Source organism: Salvia miltiorrhiza, chromosome 1 (assembly GCF_028751815.1).
Source record: "Salvia miltiorrhiza cultivar Shanhuang (shh) chromosome 1, IMPLAD_Smil_shh, whole genome shotgun sequence".
Lineage (NCBI taxonomy): Eukaryota > Viridiplantae > Streptophyta > Magnoliopsida > Lamiales > Lamiaceae > Salvia > Salvia miltiorrhiza.
In genome coordinates, this window is record NC_080387.1 from 3,755,575 (window position 1) to 3,767,632 (window position 12,058).

Genomic DNA, 12,058 nt, shown 5'->3' on the forward strand with positions numbered 1-12,058 from the left:
TGATGAACATTAGTATGTTCATTTGTCTTAATGAGGATATTTATAAAATATAGCATCATATTTTAATGTAAGAAATATCAAAAATTATTTTGAAATATCTAATAGCTTCATACTCTATGGTTATGATAAACTTATAGTGCATGGTATCAAGCTGAAGAATAATTCTGATATATGACATTGCGAAGGCTGTTCAAATATTGAAATCATGCAATTAAAATGTATTAAGAGTGAAGCTTACGAAGATTACAAACAATAGGTACACAAGTTATGGAATTATGTTTCTATTACATAGCAAAATATTTAGTAGTGCTTTCTATACAAAACAAGGTTGAATATTTAGTAGTCCCTTCTATATTAATTTTTACGATTTTTTGAAGTCCAGTTGTTATTGCCCATAGTGGCATGCTTGTGTTAGCGATGTGAATTATTTGGTATATTTTAAAGTGAATATTTGGTATATTTTATATTTGGTATATTTTAAGATAATCGTAAAGTGAATATTTGGTATATTTTAAGATAATTGTAAAGTGAATATTTGGTATATTTTATTTCGTTTAATATAGTAAATTTTTTCACTTCTATATATGTGTTGGAATTTTACAATTGTGCTGCTAAAGAAATATGTACCATGATATTATATGTGTTTAGTAAGACAATATTTGTCGCCTTATAATAAAAATTGTATAATATGAAAGTTGCATTTTTTTTCTCTTTACATATAAATACGTAAGAATTATTGGACCGTGCGTAGCGCGGGTACAATACTAGTATAGCAGAGTCTAGTAATAAGAGTTTGTAGTTTTTGAAAGCAAGAATTTTGGTTCGTTTTCTAATGATAACGCTACTTTTAACTCTTGATTTTTTTTTTCTACTAAAATATCAATCGAATTTTATATACGGTAGAACATATACAGGAGTGAGCGTAGAAAAATTGTTTGACATGGGTTGTATTTTTTTAAAATTTTAAATTTCAAATTTAAGATTCTAGAAGACATTTTCCCTATGATTCGATTTGATGATATGAATCATTTTCATAAACATTCACATAAAAGAATTGAATTTTATGGAAAAAAAAAAATGATTAGTACTTTTTTTTTACTTAGCGGGAGCTTAATAAGCCCATCTCCCTCTCACCTTATTGTGCTCGTTATTTTTTTTAATTACTATTATTTTTTGATAAATTTATAATATTAAATAATGAAATTAAATGATCGCGCCATAGGGAATTCGAACCCAAGACCTTTGGCCTTAGGCATTAACCCATTACCGCTTGGTCAACACACGCACACTATTGTGCTCGTTATTGAACATATGCGGTGTGGCTCACAAGATGATGTTATTTCGATCAAAATTGTATGATATGTTGGAATTATCTTTTTTCCAAGATGAACATCTTATAACTTATAAAATATGTTGTGTTTTAATTTTATATAGGCACAATTTATTTATTTTATTATTATTAATATTGTTAATATTTTTTGGATTTGGTGGAATTTGAACTCTAAACTTGCATATAGATGGAAGTCTGCACCACTTGAAATTCTCCTTTGGAACTATTATTAAAATTGTTATTTACAAGAAAACTTAATTAGCGATCCATATGAGTATCGACATAAAATTAAATAATAATGTATTAGTATTATTTTTCCTTTTGCCTATTATTCTTTAAAACTTGTTTTTATATACACTTTTATCCTCATTTTTACAAAATGCAATGAATGCAGATAAACGAAAAATAAAAATGTTGTCATGATAGCTAGTTTATTAAGGGGGTATTGGCCAATAAATACATCAACTTTCCCAATTTTCTAGAATATAACATCACCTTTAGTTTTTGCTCCATAATACACCACCTTTATGATTCTTCTAGTTTCTCCCATGACTATTTTCTGAAAATTCTAAAACTACCCCAAAATAATCAAAATTGCAGAATAACCCCAACATATTACAAACCAAGACAAAATACCCTTATTATGATTTCTAAAATAGTTTAACAATTTAATCAGGCCCAACATGCTTCCGTAACACTTCGAAATAATTCTTAAATTTAAACCAACATTATACCTTTGTCGACTGGTCTTCTTCAGGAGTCAGTTCTTTTGCGTTTTACGGCTCGTCTGCCCACCCGGCACGCGCCAACCACACACTCGCAAGAGATGGTTGCAACCCTTCTCCTTCACTAAGTGCCGACTTAATACTTTGTTGGAAAAATAAAGAAAATATTTTTACTCAACCCGGAATAGTTGGACAAAAACTAAGCGTTTATAGAGGAATTATATAAAATTTAATTTATTTCATAAAATACTCCCCAAGGGAGGAGACTACTTGTTTAGCTATACATAGCTAATACTTGTGTACATAAAAATAAAAAGGAACTAAAACTAAAACGAAAAACTTTGAAAACAAAATTAAAAATTACAAAGATAATTTCTAGAGAGAGGAAGTGGTGTGTGAAAAATGTTGTGAATTTTCTGATGATCTTCTTCTCTCCAGCACTTGGGTTTATATAGAGGTTTGCTCCCCTCTATAATTGCTTGGTTGTTGGCCTCGGATTCCATCCTCGTGGCCAGCTTGCTTGAATATGACATCCACCTTCTTTTGTCGGCCTTGATTGCCGACACTTGTTAGTGGCATCACATGGTGCTGGACCCTTGCTTTATCGTCTTGTGATAATGCTGGTAGGGACCGGCTGCTTTTCTCTCCACTCACTTTTGTCCTGGAATGTTTGGTGAGTGGTCCTCCTGTTCTTCCACCCACTTTTGTCGTTTCTTTTGTGGGTGCGATCCTTGCTGTGAATCACATGATTCACTTAGCTTTGTCGGCCACCTTCCTTTTTTGGTGCCCGAGGTGTCCTTCCCTTTGGAGTCTGATGCTTATCATGTTCATCAGACCGGAACCTCCTTTTATCCGGCTTTGGAAAGAATCCTTTGCCGAATTCTGGCTCCTTCTGCGATGAGCATTGATCGCAGACTTTCTCGATCCAATGGCCCAGATGAGCCATATTGCAAAACTTGCGACGAGTCTCCTGGCTCCCCGCAATCTTGTTCTCCCACAACATTAGCCGTTTCTTCTCGAAAGATTGTTCGGCAAAATGAGTTGTTGTTCCTGTCATGGTATTGACTAGGAACGTTCCCAGATCCGAGCTTTGGTAGAACTTGAATCTGGACTTCATTTTGTCCATCTCTGTGAGACAGACCCATAGACCCCATGCTCGTCTAGTGGAGATTTGATCCTCCGTGAATGTTGAGACGATTGCGGCCTGGAAGTCGGGAACTTTGATCCGGTTAAGGGCTCCCGTATCAGGTCTCCGAAGCTTGATAAAGTGAAAAGCTTCACGGATTCCTTTTCCGACTGGCTCTGGCGCTGCACTGAAACAATACAATTCCAGAACATCTCCCCTTTTGAGGGACTCGTTGTTTTCCCATGTGTCGAACACCGTTTTCTGGATCCATTTTGGTAGACCCTTGATTTCGGTGAAGGCTGGGGCGGTGGTATAAACTGAGGCCAAAGCCCCAAACTCATACCATTCCTTGACATCGTTTGGATTGGCTCCTGGAGTCGTCCAAACCCTTGGATATTTTCCGGCAACATCAACCCGACAATTTCCCGGATTAATACCCTTCCTTGTGAGAAGTTTCTCCCACCTGTCCTGGTACATCTGCCAAGAAGGAGAAATTTCAATAAAGTCAGTATCAATCTTAACTTGGCCTGTCATGGGCCTAAGATTGATCTCTCCCTCTTTTACCCCAGAGGTGGAGGGTTGACATGTTGATTCAGGGTGTGACCCCTTAACAACATCTTTTCCTCGAGAGTCTGGCTGTGAAACCATTGTCTCAGGACTTGTGCTAGGGGTACTTGAATCCCCTGCTACAGGTAATCCGCCCTGTACGGAAAGCATTGCTTTAGCCCGATTTTCACGGACAGCGCGCAAGAGCGGCTTGTTGGTTGCTTCCTGAAGATTGAACATCTTCATGAAACATACATCGATTTGGTTAGATACTTGAGCTTCATCAGCCGCTTGTATCTTTCCTGCTTGTTTAGCATGTAGCACACACTTGTGCCACTCTTGTTGTAGCAGCTCTAGACTTTCAAAGAGCTGCCCCTGTATTGCCTCGATGGCCTCCACTTCAGGGAGCTCCATCCCTTGTAAGGAAATCTGCAAGAACATTCTGATCAGATTTCAAAACGACAATATCATAATCATAATATTGGCATTCTGCTTGCCATCTAATCAATCTAGCCTTTTCAGGTTTAGATTCAATCTTTTTAGTTAAGAAAGCTTTAACGTTGGTGTTATCTACTTTCAAAACAAATTTTTTAGCAAGTAAGAATAGCGGCCATTTTTTGAACGCCTTCCTGACTGCAAAAAACTCTTTCTCGTTTATGTGCCATCGCACAGCCTCGTCGTTGGAGAAAAGACCGCTACAGTATCTGCAAGGTTCTTCTCCATAAGGGGTGATCTTTGTGAGCACTGCTGCCCACCATGAATCACTCGCGTCGGTATAGAGGATCAAGTCATCCTCGTCTTGTGGTATTGAAAGTTTCGGGAGATTTTTGCAAATCTCTTTCAACTTCTTCATACCCTCTCGATGTTCCTCCTTCCATATGAATGGAACATCTTTCTTTAGTAATGGACTGAAGATCTTTCTGTGTTCTGCAAGGTTTTTGATAAACATCCCTGCAAAATTGACAACTCCGAGAAAACTTTGGAGCTGCTTCTTCTCCTTGAGATCCTCCGGAAAATTCTGTACCTTCTCCACAATATGGCCTTGTAGAATAATTCCAGATTCATCGATCTCAATCCCCAGAAACTCTATCTTCTGGGTGGCTATGACTGCCTTCTTTTCAGACAGCACTAGTCCTTCTTGTTGACAAACATCCGCAAAGATCTCCAGATGCCTGACATGTTCATGAATGTTTTTTGATGCAATAAGAATGTCATCAATGTAAACAAACATAAACGAAGAATAATCTTTAAAGAGATTATCCATCTTCCTTTGGAATATCTGAGGCGCGTTGGCTAACCCCATTGGCATGACATTCCATACATAATGTCCTTGTGGAGTTGAGAAGGCTGTAAACTTCTTACTCCCTTCCTCCATGCGAATCTGGTAGAAGCCTGATTTGCAATCGAACTTCGAGAATACCCTTGCACTTCTGATGCAGTTGATGAAGTGTTCTCTACTTGGGATGAAATATCCGTCAAACTCAAGAATGTCATTAATCCCTTTATAATTAATGACCAATCTTGGCTTTCCTCGCTTGATCTCCCCATGATTTCTCACTAGAAATCCAGGACTGCTGTAGGGTGATCTTCCTTCTTCGATTAGTTTTAAATCAAGGTGTTCCTTGATTATACTCATCATATCCTGTTGATCTTGAGGATTCATCAGGATAGGTCTGTACCTTACGAACTCATGCTCCTTTCCAGTTTTAACTTTCAAGGTTGCTCTGAGCTGGTTCTTGTCCCACCATGCCAAAGGATCCTCGTGGTAACACTTCTGGATTCTCCTTTTGACGTCGGCTATGGACAACTGTTCTTCTTCCTTGATATCTTTGTGTGATATCAGGGATACTTTGAGGATTTGAGTTTCTTCCTCGGAGAGATCTGGGAATCCCTCAGTTCTGCATTTGAGCAAAACTTCTCCGAATCTCCTTTGATCCTTCATTTGGGGTCTCCGGAGTCTACCATCATCACCACGCTTGCTGCGAAATTTGATTGGCATTGATCGATGAAAGGCTCCATTAAGCCTTTGCACAATGATCTTGTGGTCACAATTGGTTGTGAACACTAGCCTCCTGGCTTCATTGTCTTGTATGTATCGCTTGAAGCTTTGCAGAAAATTATTTCCGAATAATATATCTGCTCCAGTATCATGGAAATAAATTGGTGGAGTTTTAACCTTGTACCAAGGTGTCTGTCCTGCTCCGCCGATCAATATTTCCGTTTGTTTTACTCCCTTTGATAGAAGCAAAATCTTTTTGGAGAAATCCCTTCCTGCAATTCGAGGTAGATCTTCTTCAACTTCTGCTGGAAAGACTCCTCGTTTTGCTGTACAGATTCCTGCTCCTGAATCCACATAAACAGCGAAATATTCTGCTTTGTATTTCTCGTATAACATCCCTACAGAGATGTATATCGAGAATGGACTTGTCATTAGATCATCAATCTTTGCCGTCCGATTGTGATCTCCATTCTTCCTGATTTCCATGACCATGGCTTATATTTGTCAAGGAAATCTCGTCCTAAAATTAGGACGTCTGCTTCTTGTCCGGCTTGGCCTTCGGTCTGAATTTCAAAACCTCCAACCTCCAGAGTTCCGATGTATCGGTTGTCACCTGGATTTGCCAAATAATACAACGAACTACAAGGAAACTGGTTTTCCCTGCTTGTTGTATCAAATCTTGTGGAAACTTGTCTCCATCCTTCGGGACATTTGAGCTTAATTCTCATATCCTGAGCTTGTGTTTCCTGGATCGTCTTTCTCTCATATGATTGAGAGAAACTTCTTGTTATAGGCCCTGAAGTTAGCCTATTTCCTTGGAATGATAGCCTTGGTGCTCCTAGTCTGAGACTCTGAGTATGGCTAAGCACTGGCTTGTCTCCAAGGTCGATGTCGATTTCTCTGATCTGAGGAATCTCCACTCGGTTTGGATTGACTGCCTTGGCAACCTCCTTGAATATTTCTGAAATTTCAATATATTCTTTTCCCAGAAATAATTCCGTGTGATGGGAATTTGATAAGGCATACGAGACTTGATAAGTCAGTGAGTATGGCCTATTTCCATCTGTCATGTATTCCTTCTTCTTGTAGTCCTGATAGAGAGTCAGGGCTCGGCTGAAGGATGAATCTTGCAGATTATAAGCGATTTGTGGATAGAACTCGGTTATAATCTTCTTGGCATAGAGATTGCCCGAAAAAGCTCCAAGAACTGATTCTCTGGCATCTCTGACCCTTTTATCGCAGAGTGCGACGTCAATTGGTTGGTCTGTCCCTGGGAAAAGGGAAGATTTGATTACCAACTGAATTGCTCCAATATGAATCCATTTCATCGTACTTGCGACTTCTGGCTTCATTTTCTTGAGATCCTGCTTAATATCTTCGGCAGGAACCAGCTGGATTTCCACCTGATTACTTGTGATCTCAATTGGAAGCGCCATTTCTTGGCTTGTAACGCCAAAATAGACATGATGCTTCCTTTTGGTTGGAATCAAGCTATGAAAAACTCGATTCAATCTCCCATTGGAAAATCCTTGGTACGCTTGCACCTCTTCGGTTTCCTTCTTGAGCTTTTTCACGAGCTTCTTCACCACTTCTTCCTGTGGAATCAGAAAATGGCTAGTAAATCCATTCTGATCCTCTTTCTGGGTGTGATGAACCTCGTGCTCTTCTTTAGTCTGACTCGTCTCCGGTTGATCCATCGGTCATTTCCGAATCTTCAGAACTAAAGACTTCTTCCTGCTCATATATACTCTCATCAGAGGATATATCTTCGAACTGATACACGGGTATCAATTCTTGATGATAGATGGCGTCTTCGATATCCGGTGTGGATTCGAATCTTCTTATCATCTTTTTCTCGTTGTCTGGGCAATTGGTAGATATATGCCCTTTTGCACCGCATGTCCAGCAGTTGCAATCTTTAAAACTTTCATTTGTTTTGGCCTGGGTACGCCTGAAAGTTTTCCTTGTCGGGATTCTTTTCTGAGATGAGAATCGGTTTTTTGATGGTCCGCTCCGTTGGCCTGATTTGTAGGAGCGTGCCTTCTGTCTAGTCCACATAGTTCTTGGCTTCCAAGAACTTCTTCTGGACTTCCTTTCATAGGGTTGGTACCTATGTTTCTTTCGGCTCCTCTTTTGATACAGCAACTCAGCACCAATCTCTGTTGGAAGATCAATGTTGTCGCACATCAATGGGGATTTCTTGTTGAGTCTCCTCAACCTTTTGAGATTCCTTTGGTCCGCTGCCTTTTGGCACCATTCGGACAGCTTCTTGTGAACATAAGACATCCTCCTCGAAGCACTGTCAAGTGGATATCCTCCTGGTGAAACATACTCATTGATGAGCATTTCCCTCCATGGACTTGGAAGCTTTGGAAAGAAAAGGTCCATGGCCGTCTGATCTTCCACTTCCCCCATATGGACATATAGGGTGTACAGACGCAGAAATTCATTGAGAGCTTTTGGCTCTAGCACTATCAACCTTAGATTGTAAAGTGCCTGTTGATATTTCTTGCGTTTCTCCTCTGCGGATCCTTCGAAAAAACCCATTCCCAAGAAATGGATTTTAATCTGTTTAGTAGTTTCCTTAATGACGTCATATAAGGACGTGCTACTAAACAACTCCTCCCTGGTCAAAACTTCAAGTTTTTCCCAGTATTGTTTTGCCATCCCTGCCAAGCTAGCTTCGAAGACTCTGGCAAATTCTTTTTTGTCGTAATCAATTGTGGCAATCACGACTTTTAATGATGAAGCCCATTCGTCGATGAGACCTTCCCATTCTTTGAAACTGGCTTCGTCGAGGTTGAGAATCAATCCGTATGGATGGATTGGTTCCAGCGTGACCTTTCCTACAGGAGTATCCTGCATCTGATGCTTCCGTCGTCTAGTTCGTTGGAACTGGCTTGCCTCGTCTTAGGCTGACCCTTTCTTTGACGATTCTTCTTCTTGAGGCTCAGTTTTAGGAACCTCATCTCCTTGGTTCATCTTTAGATCCACCATATTGAGGTTAGCAAAAGATTCTGCTAACTCCTGTAGATCTTCTAATCCGATTCTGTCAAGGCTCATGATATTTGCCTTTCATGATTCGGATTATGTCCTTCGGCTGCAACTCTTTGGGTGTTGCATCAAATATGGATGGATTCGTCGGGTCTTTAGACCATTGGTTCCGAATTTTCCCGGAACATGGTTTTCGCCTTTCGATCTCTTCCACCTTCTTCTGGATATCACGCAAGAGGGTTAGGATTTCCTCTTGTTTGAGTGATATTTTGCTCATCTCCATCGGTAGCTCATACAGCTTGTTGCCGTAATACTCCACCGTCTTTTGGATCTCCCGTAGGTTAACATTCTCGGAAGAATCTGCCTCGATCTTGTGGTAGCCTGGATAAGCTACTCCTGCCTTGTTTTTTGGTTCCATCAAGTATGATATTGTTGATGGAGGTTGTCTCTCGCTCGTCGGTTTGCCGATATGGTGTCACAGCCCACTATCCCAATGACGGGTTAACCGGGGTTATGACTTGGGTGAACAATAAGAAATGGAAATTAAAAAGGGATTTACTAAATAACCAACATTAATAACAACAAACTAGTGGTATATATATATATATATAACCACTTGGGTAATTAACAAATGAGCCAGCCATAACGACTAAACCCCAAATGAGAGTTAAACAAAATGAAGGAGTAATAAGTTCCACAATACGATAACAAATTCAGAGTGTTTGTAGCGGAAAAACGTGTGAGTTATGCATATGGAGATGCATACTCAAGGTTTCATTACATAAACATCAAAAGGGAAATCCGCTCAACACCGATCCATTCCATCGCCTGCTCAACCTGCACATTTAGAAATACATGCAGGGCTGAGTATAAAAATACTCAGTGACATAAGCCGAAAATACAACATGCATACATATATAAATTGAACTGCCATAACAGTAACACACAGGGGTTTTCATAAATGACCTGCGCTTACTAAAACATTTCATTCATTTTCATAAAGGTGGATGCATCCCATTTTCAGTCTATATGATCCATATCTGTCCTTTCTGTCACGCGCCGGGAAGGAGGCCTCCTTACCACGGACGCCAAGACCGGTCGCAAGCGACTCGCGGTCTCCATGAGTGTACACGTTAACCCTAGCTAGCGACCTTTGTCTAGCATAGGATCCCAATTGGATTTCCTTTAAAGTTGGCGAACCAACACAGATAGGATACATATAAAAACATAAACATTTTGGCAGTCAATCATTTCATAAACATTTCATTTTCATAACATTTTCATTTTCATAAAGGGCATTAAACATATAAACATTTCATAAGAACTGAATAAATAGTCAAAACATATCATGCATATATATTCGCATATGAGGCCTACGTCACGCAGGGGATCTCTATATACGTAATAATAAAATAATGCCCACCTCAATTGTTCTTAAAGTTGGCGTGGAATCGTTTCTTCTTCTGCTTCACTTTCTGTCGCTCGGACCTTCATTGATGAAGAGTCGATAAGTTCGTGAAGAAATTGTCATAAGACAAAGTCTAATTCTACGTGCCTAAGGTATCTTTTAAAGTTTTAGGGTTCTAGCATCCATATTAATCTCGTTTCATTCAATCAATAAAATGTAACCAATTATCATGTAACTATCATATAGGTTCGAACCCATTTGTTCGAACATCAACATGTACATAATCCATAACCTCCCTCTATACCCGTCATTTAGTCAAGTACTCCATCAATTAAGAACAAGCCATATATTATCACCCTGAAAATTATAAATCATGCTTTCCAATACTTCGCACATTTTCATCACTTAAATAAATAAATCATTTAAAAACACATGCTTAGTAATTTAATATCTCAATTAAATCCCAAGCTCATTTGTTAAAGTAAATCATATACTTAATCATTCTATAACACAATTCCACATTTTTTTTTTATCATGAAAATAAATAAGAAATTCCATTATTCATTTATAAATAATAAAACATTTTAAAATCCATTGATATGAAATAAAACATTTTAACCATAAACAAAAAATCCATACTCGTAAGCTTTGAAAATAATTTTATCATATAATAAATGGGGCTTAATCCCAAAATATTTGCTTTAAAGTCCATTAATAAATTTAGATAAAAGAACGGACTTCATTTAAAATAAATAGTCCCAATTTTCAATATTAAAATTAAGTCAAGAGATTTAAATTCACTAAAATAATTTAGTGAAAAAAAATCAAGCATTTTTAAATTAAATTAGGCCAAAATTCGTAGGCTTCATTAATCAATAACAGCCCAAAATTAATTAAAATGAGCCCAACAGAAATAAAATCGGCCCACTCGTTTTTTTTTTTTTTTTTTAAAAAAATTTCGGCCCATCCTCATTATAGGGCTTTGAGCCCAAGCCTAACCCTAATCATACATACATATACATACACACACAAAACACATAACACACGCACACACACAGCACGCCTCACTCTCCCTCTCTCTCCCTCTCGGTCTGCCTCCCTCTCCCTCGCCGGACGACAGCGGCGCCGTCAGCAGCGAGCGCCGCTTCGCCGGCCGCTTCTCTTCCCTTCCCCTATTCTCTCTTTCCCCTTTGGTTCTTCCCTTTTCGTCCGTCTCTATCTCTCGGAAACAACCACACGCCGCCTCTGCCTCCTTCGCGTGCCACTGCCGCCTCCGCCGTGGCCAAGCACGGCGCCGCCTGGTCGTCCCCGGCCTTGGAACAGGGTGGCAGAGGCCTCTCCGCCGCTGCATGTGCCTTCTCCGGCCGTTGTGAAAAGCCGAGCGTCGCCGCGCCGCTTCCCCTGTTCTCCGCCGTCTCCGCCATGGCCGGAATCGTGGTGGATGGCCGAGCTTTGTCTCGCCGGAAAGGTAAGCTCCAGATCTGAGCTCCCTTTCCTCTCCTTTCTATTTTAAAAAAAAACAGATCTGAACTCCTCCCTTTTCTCCTCTTTTCCGGCCGAACAGAACCGCCGTTCGTGTCGCTGCGCCGCTGCTTCCGCCGCGTCGTCGGAAAAGATAAGTCTCTCCCCCTTTTTCCCGTATCTCTCTCTCTTTTTTTTATTTTTACAGAAGCCCTAACCATCTCTCTCTCGTTTCAGATAGACAAAGGAAAAAGGCGGCGGCTGCCGCCGCGCCGCCTCCGGCCGCGAGCAGCCGTCGGCTGCTCTCACCCCCCCCAAATTCCAGTCACACGCACAAAACACACATAGAGCACTTAGGGTTTCAATTCTGTTCATTTTCATTCATTTCTATTTACAAAAACTGATCTGTACTTGTAATAGATAGAAATATAGTAAAATGTGTGCGTGTGTATTATTCTGTTGGTGGTTC

The 12,058-nt window shown here is 39.8% G+C and overlaps 1 long non-coding RNA gene across 1 annotated transcript; it reads left to right on the forward strand.

The window, feature by feature from the left end:
- Nucleotides 1–11,074: 11,074 nt before the first annotated feature.
- LOC131007313 (uncharacterized) lies at nt 11,075–12,058 on the forward strand. The gene is made up of 2 exons (XR_009096022.1): nt 11,075–11,596; nt 11,693–12,058. It is a non-coding gene; the product is annotated as an uncharacterized LOC131007313 (long non-coding RNA).